Below are 27,971 nucleotides of genomic sequence, written 5' to 3' on the forward strand. Positions count from 1 at the left end.
TCATTAAGCACCACCTTTCTGTCCTGAAGATTCTTCCAAAATTTCCATTTCTCCTATGGGTCTCAGGTTCCTATCACTCCCCCCACCTCAATCCTTTCTAGTTCATTAGAGTGACTAGGGGAGGAATTCTTCAGAAACAGAGGTTGTGGATCAAATCAATGACCAGCCAGTCTTCTTGCCTGCCCAGATCCTGTTGGTCTCTGTTCCTAAAGGTGCATTCTTATTGGGAAGGAGTTGCAGTTCTTGAACTCCTCATGCAGGTTTTCAAAAATGTTTTCTGTTTTAAGTACATGTACACACTTGTCGAAAGCAAGCTGCTTAAGCTTTTCAAATTCCAAGTAAGTCTAATTAGGCCAGTTCCTGAGAGTATGGAGTTTTTGACAGTATACTTCAGGACCTAACTTGCATGGACTAAAAACCTTTGTTCGCAGTTGCACTTTCCTCAGGCAAGTAGGTGTAAACCTAATGAGTTTTTCCAGAAAGCTTATTCTGCAGCAATAACAACTGAAGTCGAGCAGACCACTTGAACTGCTGTGCTTTCTGGGGAAAAGAGATAAAGTAGGCTTTCACCTCTGCCTCATAGAACCTAGGAAATAATAGCAAAGCAAGTTTCCTCCATCCTTAAGTCTGAACCAGTGGTGACTTCGTGGAGCATGTAGGATTTCTGCTCCTTAGCTCGAGTTGTCTTAGTTCAAAACCCCCTTCCCTGATGTTATTCCGGTTTGAAATAGTCTTCTCTCTTTGCTCTTCCCTTTCCCACTCTTTCCCCTTCTTCTCTTTTGCTTTTCATTCTCTTTTTCTTGAAGTTCAAATTTCTCCTGCTCCAGTTTTAATTTCTTGACTATTATAGAGTCATAGAGATGTACAGCATGGAAACAGACCTTCGGTCTAATTCGTCCGTGCTGACCAGATATCCCAACCTAATCTAGTCCCACCTGCCAACACTCAGCTCATACCTATCCAATTCTTTCCTATTCATATACCCATCCTGATGCCTTTTAAATGCTTCAATTGTATCAGCCTCCACCACTTCCTCTGGCAGCTCATTCCATACAAGTACCACCCTCTGCCTGAAAAAGTTGCCCCTTAGGTCTCTTCTATATCTTACCCTCTCATCCTAAACCTATGCCCTCTAGTTTTGGACTCCCCCACCCCAGGGAAAAGACCTGGGGTCCATGCCCCTCCTGATTTTGTAAACCTCTATAAGGTCACCCCTCAGCTTCTGACACTCCAGGGGAAAACAGCCCCAGCCTATTCAACCTCTCCCTATGCTCAAATCTTCCAAACATGGCAGTATCCTTAACAATCCTTTCTGAACCCTTTCAAGTTTCACAACATGCACACAATATTCCAAAAGTGGTCCAACCAATGCCCTGTACAGCCACAACATGACCTCCCAACTCCTGTACTCAATACTCTGACCAATAAAGGAAAGCATATCAAACGCCCTTTTCACTATCCTATCTACCTGCAACTCCACTTTCAAGGAGCTATAAACCTGCATTCCAAAGTCTCTACGTTCAGCAACACTCCCTAGGACCTTACCATTAAGTGTATAAATCCTGTTAAGATTAATCTCTCTGTTTCATTGTCTTTAGTTTCCATCAGTAAACTGGAGGCCACCCTTTATAAAATTTTGAGTTTTTTGACTTTCACGTGAATTTCTAATCCAAAGTGCTTTTCAACTGTTTGAGAACATTTAAATCCTTGAAAATAACACCCCATAATTGTATTAGGAATATATTGGCATTGAATTTCTAGAAAGCAGTATAAACTTTTGGAAATTGTTTACACATTAAAACAAATATTTATTTGAATTTTCAAAGTGACAATTTACCCATTCTAATTTTTTTGTCTGGGTTCAAATTGTGCATACATGCCCTGAATATGTGGTGACCAGTTCCCAGACTTCCCCAATTTGATACTGTTTCAGATGAGGATGTCCCCAAATCATTAAGCTTCCAGGTGAGAATGGATAAACAGACTCCTCATCCTTATTTATTCACCTCTCAGTCGCAATAAGATTAATTTAGAAAGGAGCCCTTCCCTAATGGATACCATTCTCCCAAATCAACTAAGTTTATGTTTTAAAAGTAGTTGATTTCACCAGGCTTTCTTGATTCAGCTGACCAGATATCCTAAACTGATCTTGTCTCATTTGACAGCATTTGCTGGGACTTATGGGTTTGCAAATGATGTGGATGATAATATAGGAAGTCTGATTAGTATGCTTCTGAAAATGTGTTGCTGGAAAAGCGCAGCAGGTCAGGCAGCAGCCAAGGAGCAGGAGAGTCGACGTTTCGGGCATGAGCCCTTCTTCAGGAATTCTGATTCCTGAAGAAGGGCTCATGCCCGAAATGTTGATTCTCCTGCTCCTTGGATGCTGCCTGACCCACTGTGCTTTTCCAGCAACACATTTTCAGCTCTGATCTCCAGCATCTGCAGTCCTCACTTTCTCCTCCCTGATTAGTATGCTTGCAGAAACAAAAATTAGGAGAGTTGTGAATCGTGAAGAAGGTTGTCAAAGGGTACAGTTGGATCAATTGGTTGGAACAAGTATACAGCATGTAGCAAGACCCTTAGGTTCATTGATGTACGGAGGGATCTTGGGATCCAAGTCCATAGCTCCCTGAATGTGGCAACACACATGGATAAGATGTTAAAGAAGGCATACAGCATCCTTGCCTTCATTGTTTGGGGCATTGAGTGTAAAATTTGGCAAGTCATGTGCAGCTGTTTAAAACTTTAGTTAGGCCATGTTGGAGAACTGTCTGTAGTCTTGGTTGCTGCACTGTAGGAAGGATATGGAGGCATTGGTCGGGGTACAAAACAGGTTTATAAATACCCAGATTATAGGGTATTAGCTACAAGGACAGGCTGGACAAATGTGGATTGTTTTCATGACAGAATTGGAGGCTGAGGGACAGCTTGATGTAAGTATCTAAAATAATGAGGGCACGGATAGGATAGATAGTCAAGAGTCTTTTTTCCCAGAGTAGAAATATCAAATACTAGATGCCATAGGTTTAAGGAAAGGGGGAAAAGTTTAAAGGAGATGTACGAGGCAAGTTTTTTTTACACAGAAAGTGATAGGTGCCTGGCTTATGCTGCTAGGGGTTGTGTTAGAAACAGATAACAACGTTTAAGAGATGTTGAGACAGACATATGAACAGGCAGCAAGCAGACAATGTGACAATGTGCAGGCAGATTGGATTGGTTTAGAATGACTGCATGATCAGCATAGCCATAGCAGGTTGAAAACTCTGTTTCTGTGCTGTATTGTACAATGTTTTAGGTTTTAATAGGTTATATTAATATAGTTCCATCAATTTAGAATAATATCTCAAGGTACTTTATGAAGGGGAAAAATGGTTACTTAAACAAATGAGAGATGGTGATAAGTAACTAAACGTTTGGTTAGAAATCGGATAATGTCTAAAAATGAGTACCTGGAGAGAACCTAATTTGTATTATTCATCACTCCTGGGTAGCAACTAATATTTATGCTGCTTCTCATTATCAGTACTCAAGAATTCAACCAGTGTTACCCACTGACTACAATTTTTTGGGAAGGAGGTTCTGAATGTTGGGCATTTCTGACAAACTGAAAGGCAGCTGCACATATTCAAGGACCAGCAAATAAAGCACTCTCACACCTAATCTGCATTTATTCAGATAGCCAGGGTACTCCTTTGACAGATAAGACACTTTTTGGATATGGACCCAGGATAGCTTTGTGGGACATCAGGTGACTTCAGAAAAAGTTAGGTACCCTTTGGATGAAGTAGGTTTCCTTTGGAGGTGATAAAGCGACCTTTGGAATGGTTAAAAATAAAGCACATATAAAGTGTAATACTTCAAGTTCATTGAAACTGTTAACAGACCTGTCAAAAATCAATTATAAAAAGTGTCAAAATAAACTATATGGAGGCCCTCCATCACTCTGATTAAAATTTTGACTTGCTGGACCACTTTCTTAGTTAGTTTAGGTTTGTGGTGCCGGGAAATGTTCTGATTTTTGTGCTCCTGATCCTGGACCAAATATTCAGGTTTATAACTCCCATATTAAATACTTTTCAAAAGAGATTGTTAAGGTGACAGCAACTTAGGTTTGGTAGAGTGGACCATTGTTGGGTTGTTATGTGAAACAACTAGTTAGCCAACAGCAACAACTTAAACAAAAGTATGTTAGAGATTTTCTCAAATTTAACCCAAAGAGCAAGGACACAGAAAATTCCAATATAAATAATAGCAACAAAAGCCATTCTGATGCTTACAGTGTGGAAACCAGCCCTTCGGCCCAACAAGTCCACACCGGCCCTCCGAAGAGCAACCCACCCAGACCCATTCCCCTACCTTTACCTAACACTATGGGCAACTTAGCATGGGCACTATGGGCACCTAACCTGCACATTTTTGGACTGTGGGAGGAAACCAGAGCACCCGGAGGAAATCCATGCAGACGCAGGGAGAATGTGCAAACTCCACACAGACCATTGCCCAAGGCAAGAATTGAACCTAGGTCCCTGGCACTGTGAGGCAGCAGTGCCTGCCACTGTGCCACCCTTGTTGAAATAAATGCTTATGCCAGCACTATTCAATAGGCAATGGTGGAAATACTCATCATGTTTGGCAGCATCTGTGGAAAGAGAAACAAAGGGTAGAATTTTTGTTCCCTTGAGTGCTTCAGGTAATGGCACGAAAAATGGAAAAATAGGGTGAAAATTAGAAAATCAGAATTTTGAATTGAGGAATGTTGAGAAAAAAGTTTCGATTTTCTCCTGAAATTTGCTAATGAACGGTGACTAACTTATTTCCATTATTTGCATTTTTTTTACTTTTGGTATACTTCTTTTCATGTTGTTTTTACTAACTTTCTGGAGAGGCAGAGGTGGCACTGAGCTCTTTGAATTTGGCAGTTGGCAAGATGTCCAGAGTGAGGCAGTGGCTGGGGGCCTGGTCCAGGAGTTTTAGAGAGTTCACAATGTTTGGCATGCAGACTGAAGGTGAGGCTGAGGGCAGCACAGATGGTGACTGGATCGGGAGCTTTGGCAGGCTGAAAGTATGGATCAGTACTTTGGCAAATTGAGATGCCAGGAATGAACCCAACAAGGCAATGCAGGACCATAAGACATAGAATTTATAGCAAAAGATTACAGTGACAGAATGATACAATGAACAACTTGTTAGGTCATTCATCTTTTAGAATGCATTTGCTGGTTTTGGTTATTTAATATGTAAATTCCAGAACTTCTTTTAAGTCACAGTCTCAAGATAATTTAAGGATTTATAACGAAAAATGACATCTCAGCTCAGACAATGCCTTAAAGGTGTGAGTCAGACTGGCTTGATTTCCAAAGGGGAATTTACAAATATGCAGTGACTGTTTGCAGGTTCTGCATTTAGCCTTGGACTTTCAAGTGACCATCCTCCAAATTGGACTTAGGACAAGCAACAACACAAAGTGGCCGAACAGAGGCTGATAGCCAAGTTCAGTACCCATGAGGATAGCCTCAACCGGGACCTTGGATTCATGTCACACTGCAGGTAACCCCACTGCACTACATATATAAGTTTATGGGGTGAACTTCTATTAGCAGGTGCATTATATTTTAATTAGAATCCTAGTTCGAATCCCTACAGTGTGGAAACAGGTCCTTCAGCCCAACAAGTCTACACCAAGCCTTTGAAGAGTAACCAACCAAGCCCAATCCTCTACCCTATGTTTACCCTTGACTAATGCACCTAACCTACATATCCCTGAACACTATGGGCAATTTAGCATGGCCAATTCACCTAACCTGCACATCTTTGGATAGTGCGAGGAAACTGGAACACCTGGAGGAAACCCGCACAGACACGGGGAGAATGTGCAAACTCCACATAGACTGTCACCCAAGGCTGGAATCAAACCCAGGGACCTGGCACTATGAGGCAGCAGTGCTAACCACTGAGTCACTGTGCCACCCAAATATTTGCTCAAAAAATGCAAAACATCTGGGTTTGTTCAATGTATCATTGTATCAATGTAATCTTTTGCTATAAATTCTGTGTTAATGGTCCTGCTTCACAACCGCCTGATGAAAAAGCAGCACTTTGAAAGCTAGGGCTTCCAAATAAACCTGTTGAACTATAACCTGGTGTTGTGTGATTTTTAACTTTGTCCACTCCAGTCCAACACCGGCTTCACCAAATCAGAACTTAGGAGTATCAGAAATGAGATCTCGGTCTGCCAACTTGTCCACTGGATCTCAAAAGCAAGAATGCCTGAATAATTAAGGTATGAATGCTAAATATACATTGACATGTGAGTTATTTATTCATTATTTTGCTTTAAGCAATCAACATGAAATAATAGAGCAATATGTGTTGTGAATAACTTAAGACTGTCGGCAATTTTTTCTGTTCCAATGAGGCTTAGATTCTGGTTGCGAAATGTAACATCTTAATTTTTCTGGTTGCAATAATCAATTCTCTCTGCATTTCGGTTGTCGACTTCCTTTTACACAACTGAGGAATTTCCCTTGCAGTAAGCCTCACAGCGCAAGGAACCAGGGTTTGATTTGGCAACTGTCTGTATGGAGTTTGCACATTCTCCTTGTGACTGCGTGAGTTTCCTCTGAATGCTCCGGTTTCTTCCCACTATCCAGAGATGTGCAGTTTAGGTACGTTGGTCGTGCTAAATTGACCATAGTGTCCAGGGAGGTGCAGGTTAGGTGGCTTGCATGAGAAATGCAGGGTTACAGGGATAAGGTCTGAGAGGGATTATCTTCACAGGGTCAGATTGGACTCGATGAGCAGAATGACCTGCTTCCACACTATAGGGATTATATTATTCTACTGGCTTCGAAGTGTATTGTTCAATATGTAAACCATCGGAACCCTTTGAATAGATTCCAACCTTTTAATTACTTTTGGATGCCATCTCTCTCTGTTTCATTAAGGGAAATTGTTATGGTGATGCTGGAAGCATCTATAGAGAGAGAAAGAGAGCTACCAGTTTGCTAATGGATGATAACATCCCCATTAAGACCCAGGGGAAATCCCAAATTTCTGCCTCGGGAGCTTGTTGAGCATGAGCTTGCCCATCTGAAGCTCATCACCTGAGTTCTTTACAGAGTAAAGCTAAGGAGCTATGGTGGTGCGGTGGTAATGTCCCTGCTTTTTGGGGGGGGGGCTAATTGTTTCCTGGTTCAAGTCCCACTTGCTCTTGAATCATGTATCAGTGTCTCTGAGCAGGCTGATTCAAATGTTAGTTAAGCAGACTGTACTGCCACCGCATCTACTTTGATTTAGGTCCCTATCCTCTTCATTTTAATGGCGTGCATGCCCGTAATGGGCTTTGCATGTAAATATTGAAATGGCTACATGGTACTTTTACTAGTTGTGGATTGTAGTTTAAAAAAAGAAAAAAAAATGTCATGGTAATTTTGGTCACTTGGTTCTGGCTATTTCATTTAAATGGCACTTATTGTGCAGTAATTGTGTCTGTGCCTCTGGACTAGGAGATCCAGGTTCAAGTACTACTTCCTTTAGAGGTGTGTAGTAACATTTCTGAACAGGTTGATTAGAAAATATATAAAGCAGACCCACTCAGGTGCCCGGACCAGATTGGGCTCACTGTAAACTGGTCCCAACAGTACCTATGGAGGGAGTTATAGCTGTCAACTGTCTGCTCCTGCTTCGTGGTTATGTTTGAGCCTGTGTGTTATTGGAAGAGAGAGAGCATGCTGTGTCCACCAGTGCTCTTGTTTCAATCTTTGTTGGTAGATTGTTGTCTGTTGTGGCTGTAGAAACCCACATGGGAGTTGGCTGCAGCGACTGCTCTTGAAGGCACTGTCTTCTGGTGTTGTCTTGGTGCTGTATTTTTGGTGGGTGTGCTTTTCTTCAGCAGTAAGCCTCAGCTTATCTTCTTTTTTTTTAGACCTCTATGCAATTGACTACATGGCTGTTTATAAAAAAAGAAGCATCACGGTGAATTGGTGGTGTGGAAGGTGCTGAGTTTTATCTTATAGCATTCTGGGTATAAAAAAATGCAGACTGTTCTGTTGGTGGTTAATAGTTAAAAACGAAAAGAAAGTCATGATGATCTAGTGGTGGGAAGGTTGATTCCCCAAGGCCTCTTGTGTTGCAGTGAGTAGTGTTCCAATTCCTAAATAATAAGGTATGGCTTCAAGTCCCACCTCTTCCAGAGGTATGCAATAGCATTTCTGAACAGGTTGATAAGAAGATATGCAAAATTTTAAGAGATTATACTTTGACTGGCTGTAAATGAATTTTGATTTGGTCTGAAATGCTGGGGATAATGGATAAGGTCTTAATTTACCCTTTTTTCTGACTTTGCTATATTGCACACAACTAGCTGAATTCATGATCTTGGCATGACTCCAACAAACCTGTTCTTTCTTCAAACCTGAGTAGCCAGTAATGTTACAATGAATACCCCTAAGTATCTTGGGATTGCGATCCTGGTTGTCAACTGGGACAGAGGCTGGTAATGCCAAATTTCCCATCTAACTGCTTTTGACCTTATCCTTGACTCATGTAAAAACATGAAAAATAAATTTGAATATTTAATTAATTGTAAAGTCATATACTTTTTAAAAAAAAATCCAAACTATAATTACATTCTGAAACAATGAGACCCCACATATAAAATTAAATTCAAGGATTAGCAAAATTAGTGGTAAAAAATAATTTACCCTTCAATGCACAAGTTCTGTTTTTGTTTGGTATGATTAGTCAGTAATGAGTGAGTCTGGTAAGATATTTTGAAAGCACAGATTGTGGGGAGCTTGAAAAAATCTGCAATTTCTATATTTTTACCTGCTGAAGGTGATATCCAACTTATTTCATAACAGCAAAGCTGAATGCCCAGCCATTATCATTTTTATCACCCTATTTTTGCAGTAAAGTCTATTCCTCAATGATTTCAACAAGTTAAAATTTACAAAGCAGGGTCATGAAACAGCACAACTTTTAGACTATCTCTCTAAAACTACTGGTGTTACATTAATTATGGGGGATAAGTGCTTCTGTTATCACCATCGACTCTTTTGATAGGTGAACTAATACATTGTGGGTGGCACAGTGGTTAGCACTGCTGCCTCATAGCCCCAGAAACCTGGGTTCAATTTCCACCTCAGGCAACCGTCTGTGTGGATTTTGCACATTCTCCCCCTGTCTGCATGGGTTTCCTCTGGTGCACCCGTTTCCTCCCGTGCTCCGGTTTCCCCCCACAGTCCAAAAATGTGCAGACTAGGTGAATTGGCCATGCTAAATTGCCTGTAGTGTTAGGTGAAGGGGTAAATGTAGGGGAATGGGTCTGGGTGGGTTGTGCCTCGGCGGGTAGGTGTGGCCTTGTTTCCACACTGTAAGTAATCTAATTTTGCAATGGTATTGATTACTGAGTTCTTTACATTGACTAGTTTGCTATCCTTAGTTGTTGCTGAGATTTATATATACTTGTGGCTTTGGCTGTGATGAGCTAAAATGAGAGGATTAAATGAAAATGGATTGCATCAAGTCTTAACTTGTTTAATCTAAATGGAAATGAAAGACATGAGTTTAGCAAACATTTGTGGAATTACATTTATAATGTAATTTGTAAGGTAGTGTAATACATGATTTTCTTTGTTTTTGATGTAACCAGTGCCATCTAGTGGAACTACTGGAAATTCCTTTCCAGTCTTGGACATCACGAGCAAGTAATATTGGCTAGATAAGACCTTGATTATGTCAGACAGCACATGTAATAACTTGCGATGACAACCTACTCAAAAAAGAATTCTCATTCTTATCATATTTAGGCTGATCACAAGTTGCACAAACCAGCTTGGAAGTCAGGGTTGACATGCGCAGAACCTCTGTTCACACATTCAGATCTTATGTTTGTCCCTGACTTCTTTGGTATAAACTTGTCTATGTATCACCCATTACTGAAACTACATATATCCCCAGCTTGATTTGTCTGCTGAGATGAAAGAAAGGAGAATATTACATGGATGATGAAGTGACTGGTTGGACAGGAAATGAAAACATTAGTTTCTTTCAGGGATGAGAGTGGTTGAAAACGAAAAGATCTGAAGATGGTTTGTGATAAGGAATTGTATTCATAATATATTATAATGCAGCGAACTCACTGCAACACAAGCACTTGTTAAATTATAGCACTTTTTATCTTTATATGGTGATATGCATTTTTTTCTAGGCAACTTTAAGTAGATGGAATTGTAAACAAACTGTGAGAAAAATCATTTATATCATTTTTGAATTCTAACCAGTAGCCACCTGACCTAGCCAAGATGCTGACTTTCTACTTATAATATAAAGGAGCTGAATATGAACCATGCCAAAGGTTTAACTGATACCTGAGAAGGGGTTGGGGAAAAGTCAGGGTAGAGAATAGGTGAGAGCAGCAGAAAGAAAAGGAGATGGGAGACTATTTAGAATTAAAAATTCAATTAATGAACCGCACAGTTTTAGAAGATACATTATCAAGGAATGAATGGGTTTAAGGATCACCCACCCCATTCTATTACTTTTATGTTAATTTTAAGGCTGCAATGGCAACGGTCAGATTCAATGGATGAGGAAGATGAAGGAGGGATTGAATAATTTGACCATGGATGAGGCCAGGAAGGGATGTTACATGTGGAAATTGTTGCTGTCACCTATTGCCTCACCATAGATTCCAGTATAAATGGGATCTATTTTCATCAGGGTTGCAGAGGCTACATATGGAAATTAGCTTAGTTGGTTGTGGTACAAAGTGATATCACAGCACAGGTTCAATTCCTGCACCAGCTGCTACCAACAAAGGACTTCCCTTTTCCATAAAACGTGATGAACAGGGTAGGCCATTCACCCCTTTGAGCCTGCTCCATCATTCGTCAAGTCCATTTTCCTAAGTTTTTGCTTTAACACTTAATTCCCTACTGATCAGTAATCTATCTCAGCCTTAAATATACACAAGGACTCTGCTACCACAGTTCTCTGTGACAAGAAGTTCCAAGAACTTTGAATCCTTTGAGAGAAGATATTCCTCATCTTAGTAAGTATGTAAGTCAGCAAGCTGACTTGCATACTTTTCATCAACCTGAGCTATAAATTTTCTCAAAAATACTCATCTTAGTCTTTATCTGATGACCCTTTATTCTGAGAGTAGGCCTTATAGACCTAGACCCTCCTAGAGGGGAAACATCCTCTCAACATTTATCTTTTACGCCCTTAAGAATCCTCCATGTTTTAATGAGATCATGTCAAATTCTTTTATATTGCAACAAATAGTGTTCCTAACCTGGTTAAATTATAATCCCTCCATTTTGAGGTTCATCCAAGTGAACCATTGAATCTCTGACCTGCCTCCAATGAAATAGTATCTTTCCTGAAATAAGGGGACAAAAATTGCTCACAATAGTCTAGATGTCTCACCAGCAACTTGTACAGTTGTAGTAGGACTCCCTCCGCTTATACTCCAACACCCTTGAAAAAAGGACCATCATCCCATTAGCTTCTTGATTATCTGCTGCATCTGTGTTAGCTTTCTGTATTTTTAGCACCAGTACCCACATGTCTCTTTGTATTGTAGCTTTCTGCAGTTAATAAAATTTTGAATAATACTGTTCTTTGGTTTTCCCTTCCAAAATGAACAACTTTACATTTTCCCACTTTACAATCCATTTGCAACTTGTTGCCCACTAACATAACCTGTCAAAATCTCTCTGTAAACTGTCTGTGTCCCTCTTGCACTTGCTGTTCCTCCACATTAACCATACCTTTGCATGTTGAGCAGGAGGGATTTACCTGGTTAGCCAAATGGAGTGGCTGAAGCAGCTAGTATAGGAGAGATGAGAATCTACAATTGGATGAACAAGCTCTGTCTCTTCGTGCTAGTTGCTTCTCCAAACATGGCTGTGCAGTCAGTTTCCACCCACAACAGAAATGAATTTTTTTAAAACCTTAGTATCAGGTTTGTGGTAGATATATAAAATGGCAGATTTCCAAAACATAAATATTGGGAATCTGCCAAATAGCAGACATTTATATCTCTGCGCTCCTCATTCATCTTTTTCAAATTTGTTCTTTAAATGTGAAGTTTGTTGGCTAAATAGCATTTATTTCCCATCCCTAATTGCCCTTGAAATGATGGTGGTGAATTGCCTTCTTAAACTGGTGTATTTAATGTGGTGAAGGTAGATTCACAGTGCTGTCCAGGAAGTTCCAGAATGTTGACCTAGTGAAGGAATTGTAAAATACTTTCAAGTCAGGATGGTCTCTGACTAGGTATTGAGCTTGCAGGAGGTGGACTTCCCATCTGTCTCCTTTCCTTGTAGAGGTTATGGATTTGGAAAATATTGTTGAAGGAGCATTGTAGTCCTGCTGAAGTACCTGTCGCAGATGGCTCATTCTGCTAGCACTGTGGTGGAGGGAGTGAATATTTAACCTGGTGGATGGGGTGCTGATCAAGTGCTTTATCTCAATTAGTTTTAGCTCCTTGAATGTTACAACTACAGTCTTTCCAGACAAGTTGAGATTATTCCAATCCTCTCTTGATTGTTTTGAGTAGATGGTGAAATGGCTTTGAGAATTGGGCATTGAGTTATTTGTTGCAGAATTCCCAGCCCCTCACTGTTTTTATAGCCACAGTACTTATATGGCTGGTTTAAGGTTTTGGTTAATGGCAACTCCCAAGATGTTGATGGTGAGCAATTTAGCTGTCCATGCTGATCAATGTTAAGGAGAGATGGTTAAATTCTTCCTTACTGGACAATGTTATTGCTTGACAATTATCTGTGCAATATTTTATGCCCCTTAGGAATCCAAGCTTTAGTACTGTCCAGGTTTCTTTAGTACCCTGCATGTTTGCAAATGGTACAGAACACAATAGAAGCATTATTGAATATCCCCACTTCTTACGTTGGAGGGAAGGTCATTGGTGAAGCAGTTGAAGATGATTCAACTGTAAAATCCTATCCTTAGGAACACCTATAGTGATATCCTGGGATCAGGATAATTGATCTCCAACAGCTACAACCATCTTACCTGATACTGGGTATGGTTTCAACAAGTGGAGAGCTTTGCCCCAACTCCCATTGACTTCAACAAGTGGAGAGCTTTGCCCTGACTCCCATTGACTTCAATTTTACTGAGGCTCCTTGTTATGAGACACAATCAAATGCTTTCGGTCAAAGGCAGCAGTCTCACTTCATTACTGGAATTCAGCCATTCTGTTCATGTTTGGACCAAGTTTGGTGTTCAATAGGCTTTGCAGAAACCAATTTAAGCATCAGGGAACAACTTAATACTGAATGAATGTTTCTTGGAAGCTCTATGAATGGCACCTTTCATCATTTTGCTGATATTAAAACTAGACAAAGGGGGTTATATTTTGGCAGGTTGGATTTATCCTTTTCTTGAGGACAAAATAAATATAGAGTATCCCACATTGTCATGTAGATGTGATTGCTTTGGATTCTCCTGAAGAAAGTTGTTATTATGTAATGCAAATACTTGAGCACCAGAAAGCATCCACATTTGATTCTTTACATAATCTGTGTTTGTCTTGCTCAGCCAAGAAGAAATAATGACCACCACAGCCAGTTTCAAACAATCAAAAATCATCCAGCATTTCAATTCCCACATGCTGTCCAACAATATCCTGCTCAAATATAAATGTATGAACTTCACATGAGGAGAAGTCTGAGCTTGGTTGTGAGGTCTTTATCAAAAACTGAATGAGAACAAACAGTACCCACCTTCATACATTGTCGTTACACTGAAGGGCATTCATGCTGATGGATTATAGCCAAAGTTATCTCAGCATATAGGATCAAGGTCATATGTGAACAAAGCTACTCTTGTTAAGGATGTTGAAAAGTACCAACCATTTGGAAACATATCCAGCAAAAAAATAATGACCTTCAGGAGAGAAATTGGTGAATGTTTTGAAAAGAAAATGCAAAAAATGAAGCGGAAGAAGGATGTATTTCAACTCCAAATGAAAATAAATTGCAATTTATGCCTTGCAAGAAAATAGTGTTTTGAATTTGAACATGTGAGCTGACTTTACTGGAATGTCTCCAAATGGCTGTAGACTTTCACCATTTCATACATGGAACCATATTGACATGCTAAAATATTTTGTAATTTCAGTTAAATGTAAGAAACAGAATTGGAATGCACCAGATGCTTTTTTAAAATGGCACAAATACAATGCATAAAAAAAGAAAAAAATCCTACTTTTGCATGAAAAAAGTTTCTGCGGGTAGGATTAAGGAAAACCCTAAGGCATTTACACTTATGTGAGGAACAGGAGGATGGCCAGAGTGAGGGTAGGGCCATTCACGAATAGTGGAGGGAACTTGCGCTTGGAGTTGGAGGAAGTCGGGGAGGTCCTTAATGAATACTTTGTTTCAGTATTTTCTACTGAGAGGGACCTTGATGTTTCTGAGGACAGTGTGAAACAGATTGATTTGCTAGAATAGGTTGATATTAGGAAGGAGGATGTGTTGAAAATTTTGAAAAACATAGCATAGATAAATAACCTGGGCCAGATGGAATATACTCTAGGTTTCTACAGGAAGTGAGGAAAGCGATTGTTGTGCCTTTGGCATCCTCACTGACCACTGGAGTAGTGCTAGATGATTGGAGAGTGGCAAATGTCATCCCCTTGTTCAAGAAAAGGGATAGGGATAATCCTGGGAATTATAGAGCAGTCAGTTTTACATTACTGGTGGGCAAAGTGTTGGAGAGGATTCTGAGAGACAGGATTTATGATTCCTTGAAAAACCATAGGTTGATTAGAGATACTCAGCATGGCTTTGTGAGGGGCAGGTCATGCCTCATAAACCTTATTCAATTCTTTGAGGATGTGGCAAAATGCATTGATGAAGGTAGAGCAGTGGATGTGGTGTACATGGATTTTAGCAAGGCGTTTGATAAGGTTCCCCATAATAGGTTCATTGAGAAAGTAAGGAGGTATGGGATAGAGTGAAATCTGTCTGTCTCAATACAGAATTGGCTGGCCCATAGAAGACAGAAGGTGGTAGTAGATGGAAAGTATTTAGCCTGAAGCTTGGTGACCAGTGATGTTCTGCAGGGATCAGTTCTGGGACCTCTGCTCTTTGTGATTTTTATAAATGACTTGGATGAGGAAGTGGAAGGGTGGATTAGTAAGTTTGCTTATGACATGAAGATTGCTGGAGTCGTGGATAGTGTGGGGGGCTGTTGTAGCTTGCTGGGCTGAGAAGTGGTAGATCGAGTTCACCTGGCAAACTGTGAAGTCATTCACTTTGGAAGGTCAAATTTGAATGCAGAAAACAGGATTAAAGGCAGGATTCTTGGCAGTGTGGAAGAACAGAGGGACTTTGGGGTCCATGTCCACAGATCCCTCAAAGTTGCCGCCCAGTTTGATAGGGTTGTTAAGAAGATGTATGGGGTGTTGGCTCTCATGGGGGATTGAGTTTAAGAGCTGCGAGGTTAAGATGCTGTTCTAGAGAGGGTGCAAAGGAGATTTACCAAGATGCTGCCTAGACTAGAGGGCATGTCATATGAAGAAAGGTTGAAGGAGCTAGGGCTTTTCTCATTGGAGCGAAAAAGGATGAGAGGTGACTTGATCAAGGTGTACAAGATGTTGAGAGGCATAGAATTGGAGAAAAGTTTAGGGGAGATGTCAGAAGTGAGTTCTTCACTCAGAGAGTGGTGGGTGTGTGGAATGCACTGCCAACAGTGGTCGTCGAGTCAGATACATTAGGGACGTTTAAGCGACTCTTGGATAGACACATGGAAGTTAGTGCAATGAAGGGTATGTGCGTTAGTCTGGTCTCAGAGTAGGATAAAAGGCCAGCACAACATCGAGGGGTGAAGGGCCTGCACTGTTCTATGTGCTAAATATAAAAAGTACTGGAGATTCAATGTAGTTTCTAAAGTAAAATCATTGTGGTTAAAATGTCAGGTGACTCTGAAGAAATGTCACATTCAATTCAAATGAATGCTGACTAAACAACTGCATTTCCAGCATCTAATGTTTTTAGTTTTGATTTCAGCAGATTTTTTTCTTTGAGTATTAGTTTTGAGTTATTTCAAATTAGCTGATTGTTACATTCTTGATGTAGTACTTCACTGGAAGCAAGCTGATAAGCCATGCCCATTGAACAGTAGACTCAAATACACTGTCAGAATTTTAAAGGGGTCTGGGTGATGTATACTGTGGTGAAATGTGTAGCAGAATTAAATGAGAAGTCCGACAAGGCCCAACTTGATGTTGAGACCAACCTGCATTATCTTCTATGCTTTTCTCAAGCAGCATGGTGACACTCTTCCTTGGCAGTGACCAGTTGCCCATTGGCAGTGATCATTGCTAGTTAAATGCTTGATGGCACAACTCACCTCAGTTCACTGCTTGCTTCAAATGATGTTCGCTTAACAACTCCTGATGATCATCAAGGTACCTCTTCAATACACTGGCAGTCCTCTGAGGAAGCACAGATTTGTATTACAAGCTGTAACTGCAACCAATACCCTCTGTAATTTTCTTTCTGGTGTATGGAAATCTGAGGTCACTGCACAGCATTCAATTAAGAATCCAGAAGTGTATGCGTCAACTTTAGAAAACCTTAGAGAAACCTGAAGTGGCTTACAGGGAGCACTGTTGGTGACTAGCATGGAAAGGCTGTAGCAAGGGCACTTTACATGCAAGCACAAGCATCCAGCTCAAGGGTTGGACAAGATTGCATACCTGAGCTGCTCACTTGCTCTTATGGCACTTAGTTACATGCTCGCAGCATTCATCCATTGTATTGCCTTGCTATGCCATGCTAGTTAGTAAATTGCCACCAGCCAGAGCCCAAGCCTGTCACTACTGCTATTTTGAAATGCTTTTAAGGCAAACATTGGACGGGTTGCTTTTCATGCAGGGATGCCTCATGCTGTATGGGTCATACAGCATGTATCAGCTACCTGCAAGGCAAACAAATTTCTCATTAATTCAACAAAAAGGCCATGCCAGAAGTTGGGTTAGTTTTCGTCGCCAGTCCAGTTGAAGTGATGGGGTTAGGGGGGCAGAGCTACGTGCAGTCTCAGCCAGGAGAACCTGGTACAGTCATTTTGGAGCACAGTCCATGGGTTCCACATCATCAGTTGACCGCTTGGAATACTCAAGGTCAGTGGATCTCCTAAGTACAGCCTGGGCTGTTTAATGGTCAGTCCTTGTAGGGTCAGCACAGGCAGACAGCCAAATTGCATATCATTAGTTGGGAGGCTGAAAAGACAGTGGTTGAGGTCTGTCAGTCGTGGCCAGGGGCTGCCCGTCAAAGACCATCACAGGTCTGGGGTAATCACAGTCCTCAGTGTCCATTCGTCTGTCTGTCTTTCATGAGGGTCTGAGGGGGCCGGTCCTTAGGGGCAGTGGGAGAATCATTGCCAAAAGGGGTGTGGGAGTCAAGTCTGCAGGGAGGAAAGCAGAAGCATTAATAGAGATAAGGATAAGAATGGTGATGGAGAGGGCAACTTGAGGTGAATGGGGTTGAAAATATGGAACAGCATTTGGAAGTATGGCAGGCCACACCTGAACTGGCTCACACTGTAACGTTCACAAGAGAGACATAGAGGAGTAAGTTGGGCATGATCAAGATGCAGTATTGGGTTTCAGAGGGCAATGTGGATAATTATAAATGAAGAACAACTTGGTGAGTCTCCACATGGAGGGATGGGTTACAATAAGTTGTCAGGATAATGACAGAAAACAGGGGATATGGATGCTTTGGAGTTTATCTGATGACCAGATGGGGCTTAGTGCAGATACTGTCACGATCATTCCTTACCATCACCTATCTTTCTCTATATGCGGTGCTGCTGGAAAATATTTGATGGATGAAGCACAGAATTCATGTTTGTTGGATACTAGAAATTGTAGCAACAAATATATGGAATGGCCATTTGCAAAGCCCAGCTAGGTTTAGTTTGCAATCATTTCATCACATATTTGTTATGCTTGCAGAGTGAAGGTGTTTAGGGGTCAGGCATTGGACAATGATAATTTGCTATATGCCATTGATGTTTATAAATTGAACTTGGGCATCTCAATAATGTGGAAGTTAGCAGCAATGATGCTACAAAAAGCTAATACTGGCTGAAGGGGGACCACAATTCATTCAACTTTCAAGCTCATGTATGAGTCACACAACATTGCTTCCTCATCTATCATGTAGCGTTGGCCTAAATGCAGTGAGACACTTAACATTTGATGTGGGTTTAGGATAGGGAACGTGTTGGCATAGTGCAGGTACTCCCTCTTGATGACATTGGTTGGCTGGCTCGGCATCTTCACCAAGCTGCTAGACATACTTAGCCTGAATATGGTTATATGATGCAGATGTGTCATGATTATGTCCGACACTCAGCATGACTCACTATAGTGAATTGTGCTTAGCCCCCATCTGCATATTCCTGACAGCAATTCTGACGAAAGGTCACTGGATTCAAAACATTAACTGTTTTTCTCTCCATCGATGCTGCCAGATCTGCTGAGTTTCTCCAGCACTTTCTGTTTATGGTTAAGATTTCCAGCATCACAGTTTTTTTTTGTTTTATTTAATGGAAAATATTGAAGTTGGGTGACAGATTCAAAAATGTGCATTTCAATGCACATTACCATCACTCATTTGTACTAGCAAACAATATACTGTATCGATATACCTTTACTGAATAGGAATTCCTCATTGATTCCTTTATGCAAGATTCGCAAAGTTTTAACCTTCGCCTTCTCCAATGCACAGGAATTCAGCTGTTTCCATCACTCTCAAAACCACAAACAAGACTTTGACGATCTTCCCAACAGTTCTTTCCCAAGTAAATAACCTCCCACCTTACCTCTTGGTTAATTTCTAAATTCAAGTCACTACTGGTTTCCACCTCTTCCCGCAACTCCTTACTAGTGGAATTTATACCGTATGGACTACTCCTACCTTCATTTTCTCTTTTTCAGCTATCCTCCTAAATCTATTTGTAATCCATAGCAATGCTCATAAAAAATTCAGAAAATGTTTTAGTAAGCTGCAGTATTTGGACTTTCCATTCATTTCTGCCTACCTGAGGTACTGGCAGACATACTGTTTAATACTAATAAATTTGCAGAGTACAAGCAGCACATGCTTAGCAAAAACCTGCTCACTGCCGCCCTGTTTGAGTTCCACTAGAGCCACTCAGGTCCTGATCTCAACAACCATGAATTTCAGGGGTGAGGTGAAAGGGACAGCCCTTGACATCACAACCACATTTAACTAAGTGTGGTAATCAAAGAGCCCTAGTAAAACCAGAATCAATGGGAATTTGGCTGTGGGGGGGTGGGGGGGGGGGGGGGGGGGGGGGGGGGAGGGGGGTGCCAACTCTCTGGTGGTTGGTGTCATACTGGCCCATAGGAAGATGGTTATGGATGTTGGGAAGTCAATCATCTCAGCTTCACGTCATCTCTGCAGGCGTTCCTCAAAGTAGTGTCCTAGGCCTAAGTTGCTTCATCAATGACCTAGTTTCCATCATAAAGTCAGAAGTGGGAATGTTCACTGATGATCACAGTATGTTCAGCATTTGCAACTCTTCAGGTACTGAAGCAGTCCATGTTGAAATGCAACAGGTTCTGGACCATATCCAGCTTGGGCTGACAAGTGTCAAGTAATATTTATACCACACAAATGCCAGCAATGACCATCTCCAATAAGAGTCAATCTCACCACCACCCCTTGAGATTCAGTGGTGTAACCATCATTGATTCCCCACTATCAACTTCCTGGGGTTACATTGACCAGAAAGGCAACTGGACTCACCATATAAGTATAGTGGCTGTAAGAGTAGATCAGGGGTTAGGAATACTGTAGCAAATAACTCACATCCTGACTCCCTAAAGCCTGTCCAACATCTACTAGTACAAGTCAGAACTGTGATGGAATAATTCCCATTTGCCTGAATGAGTGCACCTCCAACAACTCTCAAGAATTTGACACTATCGAGAACAAGGCAACCTGTTTGATATGTTCCATATCCCTCCACCACTGATGCTTAGTAGTTGCAGCACGTGCTATCTACAAGATAGATTGCAGAAATTTGCCAAAGATCCTTAGACAGCATCTTCCAAACCAATGATCATTTTCACCTGTAAGGACAAGGGCAGCAGATACATGGAAACACCACCACCTATAAGTTCACTGACAAGCAACTCACCATCCTGACTTGTAAATATAATTGCTGCTTGCTCACTGTTGCTAAGTCAAAATTCCTGGAGTTCCCTCTCTCAGGGCATTATGTGTTCAAGCATTGTAAATGGATTGCAGCAGTTCAAGAAGACAGCTCACAGCAACATTTTGAAGGGAACTCAGAATGGGCAATTAATGCTGGCCAGCCAGTTATGCCCATGTCTCATGAGTGAAAATAAAATTTCATGTGAAAATAGTTCAGTTGTGGAGTGCTATAGAATGTCCTGAAGATTTAATGTGGTGCAAGATAAGTCATTTCTTCTTCCCTCTTTCTTACACAGCATCTTACAGCAGTGTGAGAGAAGTTTTAAGATTGTTTTTAAAATTCATTTGTAATGGAAATTGTCTTTGGTTTCACAGTGTTATGAAGATGAGGGTGAACTATATCTTTCAAGACAGTTAAAAGCTAGCAGCGACAGTACCAAGTGTTCTCAATAAGACACAATGTAACATGTGCTCCAGCTACTCCAGTAGCTAGTTGCCTGGAAACAACAAAAATCAGATTTGAATTGGGCCAGCAGTTTAAGTTATACTTCGAAAAAAATACAAAATTCCAATCAAGTTTGAAATAAGTACATTAACAATCTTAAAAGCCAATAACACAACCTGATGCCTTGGGGGTATAAGACTGGGGAGAATTGAACAGTTGAGAGGAGAACTGCCAAGCCCCAGCATGTAAACAGACTGCCTGAAAAACAGCTCTCTTAAAAGTTACCTATTTTGATCAGTAACCTGTGAAGCAGAAATCCCTGAGAAGAAAAGAAGACACAGGAAGATCCAAATAGAAGAACTGAAAGCTGCCTGGTTTTGAGGTAAGAAGTGTTGTTTTGTAAATCTTAATTGGAGTCTTATTGGACTAGTATTATAGAAGGGAACTGAAAAGATCTTGAGAGTAAAAACTTGTGAATACCTGTTTGTTAATTATTCTCTGTTATACTTTAAGAAATAAAGTTGTTAATTTTTACTTTGAATAGGTCTTGACCACTCGAATCTTTACAGATTACTACATGGGATAAATCTTTTCTGTGCTGCTGGTATTAAATTAAGCAGGAGGGTTTACCCCGTGTCGTAACAGTTTGGAGGCTAGGGTCCTTGATTTGAATTAGTTTAGACAGATTTGAATAGATTTGTGGTACAAAAAATCCCAGCAGATTTAAACACTTGCAGGTTAGTGTCCTAGATCTTTAAATACAATGTAGGTGAGACAATTTGTTTAATTTTGGTGACTTGTGGTTATTTAAATTACAAGTGAGAGAAATGGCTCTTACAATTGCTAAAGAGGTTCTGGGATTTCAAGATGATTCTCAAATTTGCCAAGAAAGTTCAGAAGGAAAGGAAAAGGCCATACTTTTAGAATTAGCAAATATGTTTAACCATGGACAAAAGTAAAGCTGAAATTGACAGGGAGTTATTCAAACACTTAGATGTATCTGAGAAACAGACAAGTGCAATAGAGGTAGAAAAACTTAAATTACAATTGAGGAAAATGGAGTTAGAAGATAAACAAAGAGAGAGAGATTGAGAGAGAGTAAGAGGAAAAGGGGAGAGAGAAGGTTCTTAGCTGAGCGAAGAGAGAGAGAAGAAAGGGAGAGTCAAAACGGAGAAAATTTGAACTTGAGATCTTGCGACTTAGCAAAGTTGTTAACAGGATGGAGATTAAAAGAAAAGGTAGTGACATATATATAAATATGTCAAAACTCTGCCACATTTTGGTGAGAAAGATGTTGAAGCCTTCTTTATTTCATTTGAAAAATTGCTAAGCAGATGGAGTGGACCGAGGATTTATGGGTAATGCTAGTTCAGACTAAACTGGTAGGCAGAGCAAATGAAGTATTTGTCGCACTGTCAGATGAGGTGTCAAGAGATAATGAAAAGGTTAAACAGGCTATATTTAGTGCATATGGGTGACTCGGCAAGATGGCGGCGATTCTGTAGAACTGCTATGGACAGCTCTGCCGAACAGCCAAGGCATACCGGTGTTTTCTGCCATTCCTGGCCAACTTAGGTGGTGGAATTATTAGTTTAAAGCCTTACAGTACACATATTTGTTAATATTTGGGAGTGGAAAAGATGCCAAAGGGAAAAGGAGCGAGCAAACGGCAGCAGGGAGGACACTACCCTGCAGCACCAGGCATACCAGAGACTTCAGCAACAGCAGCCTCTCCTGAACCCCCCCCGGGGACCTGGCAGGCTCACAGGGATTGGCTGTGGCGATGGAGAGACTTTCCTTGAAAGTTGCGGCTGTGATTGAGGAGATCCATGGGAAGATTTGTGCCCAGGTCCAACCAGAAGCACGAGAAGGAGATCCAGTGCCTCGGGGAGAAGCTGGAGGAGGTGCAGGGTCGAACTAAGGCCTCGGAAGCTGCGATGGAGTCCTCATCCAGTCGGATCCAGATGCTGGAGCGAGAGGTGCAGGCCTTGCGAAACCATATCAACAACCTCGAAAATCGAGATCGGAGGATAAATCTCCAATTGTTGGGCTCCCTGAAGGTGAGGAAGGTGAGCAGCCAGTCAGCTTCTTTGAAAGCTGGCTGCCGAAGTTTTTGGGCCTTCACATCGAGTCCAGCAGATTGCAGATTGAAAGGGCGTATCACGTTACAGTGCACAGGTCAGGGCCAGTGCAGCGCCCCCGCTCGTTCCTAGTGCATTCCATTCATATAAGGACAAGCAAAAAGTCATAGAAGCTTCCAGAATCCTGGGAAAAGATGTGCAGGCACTGCTGTACATGGGGTCGAAAATCATGTTTTTCCAAGATTTTCTGCAGCTCTAATTTGAAAGAGGAAGTCCTTCGATGAAGTTAAAAAGAGACTGAGGAACCTGGGCATCCAGTACTCCATGAGATACCCCGCAGTGCTCCATTTCAGCCACGAGGACTCAGTTTATACATTTGACTCAGCGGATAAGGCTAAAACCTTTGTGGACACTTTAAAATAGATGGATTGGCCTGAAGAATATGGTTAATGTTTGTGCACTTTTCTATCTTTCTCCATGTTTTCCATTTTTTTTATTCCTTTCTTTCTCCCTAATAATTTCCTCTTTGGAAAGGGGGGAAAAGACTTTGGAATAAGTTGTCCTTTTTTTTAATAACTGGATTTTCTGATGGGAAATTTTGTGGATGTTCTTTGTTGTTGCTCCCCCTGTTTTTTGTTTGTTCTGTTTCTCTTTTAGTCATAAGTAGGGGTGACATGAAGCCAGGAATGGGTGGAGTGCTCATCCTGACTTTGTCATTTTTTCTGTTGATTTAAGGATCACCTCCTTGTTTTATCTCTGGCCTAAGGCTGGGGCACAATCTGGGTTTGAAGGAGCTGTGAAGGAGGGGATGGGTAGGGTGAATGCCCCCTATGGGCAGGGGGAAGAGGCTTCCATTCAAGGTTCTATAGTTGGTTTTCTTTATTGTTTTTTGGTAGTAATAGTTGTTTATAGTTATGATAGAGTAGTTTTTGTATATATAGTTTTTCGATTGTATGAGTCTTTACTTACTTATGCTCGGCGCTTTGTAAGCAGGGTTCTTCCTCTGAGGGGTTCATGGGTGTCTGAAAGGGGATATGGCTAAGTGTCTTATTAAATGGTGAACCTGGAACATTAAGGGAAGTCATTCACCTGTTAAAAGGAAAAAAGTGCTTTCTAGCCTTAAGAGGGAAAGGGTTGATATCACTTTGTTGCAGGAAACCCATCTTGATGATGGGGAACACCTGAAATTACAACAGGGGGTTTTGGCCGGATATTCTTTTCATCCTTTACTACCAAAAGTAGGGGAGTGGCGGTACTTAGCCAGAAAAATCTTCCTTTCACATTATTAGAGCAGGTGAAAGATGAGCAGGGACAGTTTGTGATACTTAAAGCTCTGATATATGGGGAGGAATATGGCATTTTAAACATCTACTGTCCTCTTGCACATCGCCTCAAATTTTTGAATAGTGCTTTCTCTAAGTTGAGTGCTTTTGGAACATGGCACATTATTATAGGGGGAATTTTAATTGTCTTTTGGATCCAACAGTGGACAGGGTGCCTTGTGGGCTCCCAACTATTTCTTTGCAGGCCAAACAGGTGGTTGACTGATGCGAGGAGTTGGGGCTGGTGGATATTTGGAGATGTCTTCACCCTACCGGCAGGGACTTCACCTTTTTTTTCAAACCTACATAAATGTCACATGAGAATTGACCTCTTTCTGGCTCCCTTGGCCCTTCTGGATTCGATTATAAGTTATAAAATTGGGAATATAGCTATCTCTGATCATGCGGCAGTATATTTGGAGGTTAAGGCCAAGAGTGAAGGGCTAGGTTTGCGGCACTGGCATTTGGATCCTTTTCTCCTTAAGGATTCCAAATTTGTGGAATACTTTTTGAAGGAGTTTCAGGAATTCTTGACTATCAACTCAGGCATGGGTGGTAACCCGTCCATGCTATGGGAGACTGCTAGGGCTTTTGCTAGGGGATTAGCTATTTCCTATTCGGCTAGCCAGAAACGACAGGAGGCACAGCAACATCTACTTGAGGTGCGTTTGAAAGCTGCGGAGGCAGCACATTTTGCGCGGCCTTCGGTGACTAAGCTACAGCGATCACAGCCCTTCGGGCTGCCTTGAATTCAATACTGACACAAAACGCAAAGAAAGAACTTGCTTTTGCTAGACAGAGGTTGTTCGAATATGGGGATAGGCCAGGGAAGTATTTAGCGTACTTGACGAGGAAAAAGCGTGCTCCCCAATCCATTACTGCAATCAGAGACAGCGCCGGGGTCCTTACATACGATGCTAAAAAGATTAATGAGGCGTTTCGGAGCTTTTACTCTGAATTGTATCGGTCTGAAGGTTACAAAGACAGGAGGACTAAAATGGAGACCTTTTTTAAGAACCTGGACCTCCCAAGGGTAACCTTGGAACAGGCCTCTCTCCTTTATGCCCCCTTGACAGTTCAGGAAATACAGGAGGTAGCTAGGCAACTTCAGAGTGGGAAAGTGCCTGGCCCTGATGGTCGTCTAGGTGAGTTTTATAAGGAGTTTATAGAGATTCTGTCAGGGCCGATGTTGAATATGTATGAATGCCTACCACCATTTTTGACAGAAGCTAATATTTCCCTAATTCTTAAGAAGGGGAAGGTTCCTGAGGATCGTGCCTCATGCAGGCCCATCTCTCTATTAAATTCAGATTTCAAGATCCTGTCCAAGATCCTGGCATTGAGATTGGAAAGGGTGTTGCCCCATATTATTAAAGAGGACCAGACAGGCTTTCTAAGGGGCCATGGTTCCTCTAATATTAGAAGGTTGCTGAATATGGTCCAAGTTTGTCAGCAACGATCGATTCAGGGGTTGGTGATTTCCTTAGATGCAGAGAAAGCATTTGACCAGGTGGAATAGCCGTATATTTTTTATGTCTTGGTACAGTTTGGGTTGGGTGGAGTCTTTGCTCGGTGGGTGGAGGTTTTATATCGCCACCCTCTGGCTGCGGTCATCACAATGGGGTGAAGTCTGGAAATTTTACGATTGGTAGGGATGGTTGGTAAGGCTTCCCCCTCTCACCATTGTTGTTTACATTGATGATGGAGCTGCTGGCAGAGGCCATTCGTCAGAACGTCCGCATAGCCACTCCGGAAGTGGGATCGAGGGCACACAAGATTAAATTGTACGCGGATGATGTCCTGTTTTTATCGAACCCCTTTTGATACAATATATCAATTCATTTGGGGCTGTTTCAGGATTTAAGATTAACTTTGCAAAATCGGAGGCTATGCCTTTGGGGAACCTTAAGGATGTGCCAGAAGTTGAAGGTGGCTCTAAGTTCTCTTTTAAGTGGTCATCGGCAGGGTTCTGGTACCTAGGCATTTTTATTACCCCCAAGTTTGATCTGTTATTTCGGACTAACTTTGCTCATTTTCTCAACAATATTAGGCGCGATCTCCAGAGATGGGAGGCTCTTCCAATTTCATAACTGGGCCGAATATCTCTCATTAAGATGAATGTTCATCCTTATTTGCTTTATCCCATGCGTATGCACCCTATAATGTTTCCCAGGTCAACGCTGCGGATGCTTATGGGGTGGTTTGGTTCCTTTGTCTGGCATCATGGGCGACCCCTCATCAAACTTACTAAATTGCAGTTGCCTCATGGAGGGGGAGGAGTTGATTTCCTAGACATCAGTAGGTATCAATTGAGTTCCCTGCTGTCCTTTGTCTGCAATTGGGTAGGTAATGATCCAAACTCAATATGGCTGGATATCGAGGCCTCCCAAACAAAGTGCCCTCTTACTAACCTGATAAGATGAGGACAATTATGGACCACTGCCGGAACCCCATTGTCATTAGTACAGTCAGGGCTTGGAGGGCAATGCATTAGAGTGAGGGTTATTTATCCAAGACTTTGCCACTTACACCTTTGGTTGGCATGCCAGGGTTCCGACCAGGGATGATGGACTCAGGGTTCAAACTATGGGCAGCGAGAGGAGTTTCTAGTTTGGGGGACTTGTTTGAGGGGGAGGTTATGATGTCTTTTGAGCAACTGAGCCACAAATACGGGTTACCCAGCAGAGATCTTTTCCGTTTTTTTCAGGTTAGGAATTTCATCCAGAAGAAGACTACGCTTTTCACTAAGCCCTATAAGCCCGTTACAGAGAAGTTGTTGCTACGTTCCACAAAAACCCTTTCGCTTAGTGCCCTCTATTGCCTGCAGGGTGGCAGGGCCTGGCAAGATATTAACCGGTTATGTGAGGTCTGGGAGCAAGAGCTAGGAGTGACGATCTCTTCTGAAACATGGGCGAACATATGGGAGAATACTCAAAAGATCTCAATTTGTAATAGGACATGCGCGACGCAGTTAAAAGTTCTGCACAGGGTTCACCTGGCACCAGACCGTCTGGTGAAGTTTAAAAAAGGGGCATCATTAGTGTGCCCCAAATGTAAAATAAGTATAGGTACTCTTACCCATTGCTTCTGGACATGCCACAGGCTCTGTGTTTATTGGAGTGCCGTAGCGGGAGAGATAGGGAGGGTATTGAGGACTGAAGTCAAAGTAGACCCGATATCTCTCCTCTTAGGTCTACCAAATTTACCATCTTTAGATGAGCATGGGAAGAAACTATTTAATATTCTTGCATAATGTGCATGGAAGAATATTCTGATGAACTGGGTGTCTGAGAACCTGCCGGGGTTGTTGGGATGGCAGAAATTAATTATGGGGCACATTCCCTTGGACTTTTTTACAAATATGGTGCACCACACAACAGACCATTTTTATAAGACATGGCAGCCCTACTCGAGTTATTTGGAAACAGATTTGTCAGTTGTCTTAACTGGGGCTTTTTTTTAAACCAGGATAGTTAGATTTGTCAAGCCCTGGGCCCTGGAGGGGGTCTCCCGAGTTAATACGGGTATATATACAATGCTCCCGTTCCTCTGTTTGGGAGCTTTGTGCCAAGCATAGCTGTTCTGTATTCTGCGTTTTTGTTTGTTTTTTTTTGCTTTTCTTTTTTTTTTGGTGTTGCTTTGCACAGTGTTAGGGTTTGTTTTGTATAAGAGTGTAGGTTAATAGTTAGGAGACAGTAGTTGCATTGTTTTTGTTTGTTTCCTTTTTATTATACTGATATTTGTTTTGATTGTATTTTTCAATAATTTTATATGTTTGTAAAGTTAAAAAAAATTTGCTCATAAATATATTTACAAAAAAAAAGTGCTTGTGAATTGGTACCAGAACATATAGGCAGTGGTTCAGAAACACAAAGGAGGAACCAGGTCAGAC

The 27,971-nt window shown here is 41.4% G+C and overlaps 1 long non-coding RNA gene across 1 annotated transcript in view; it reads right to left on the reverse strand.

Annotated features, from left to right (window-relative positions):
* LOC122559579 (uncharacterized) overlaps positions 1–27,971 on the reverse strand; it is a 72,094-nt gene that overhangs the window by 11,809 nt on the left and 32,314 nt on the right. The window contains exon 2 of the long non-coding RNA XR_006314472.2: positions 16,390–16,474. This is a non-coding gene — a long non-coding RNA (uncharacterized LOC122559579). The remainder of the gene's footprint in view (positions 1–16,389; positions 16,475–27,971) is intronic.

Source organism: Chiloscyllium plagiosum, unplaced genomic scaffold (genome assembly GCF_037043375.1).
Source record: "Chiloscyllium plagiosum isolate Xiang-an unplaced genomic scaffold, Cpla_swu_hap1 HiC_scaffold_19, whole genome shotgun sequence".
Classification (NCBI taxonomy): domain Eukaryota; kingdom Metazoa; phylum Chordata; class Chondrichthyes; order Orectolobiformes; family Hemiscylliidae; genus Chiloscyllium; species Chiloscyllium plagiosum.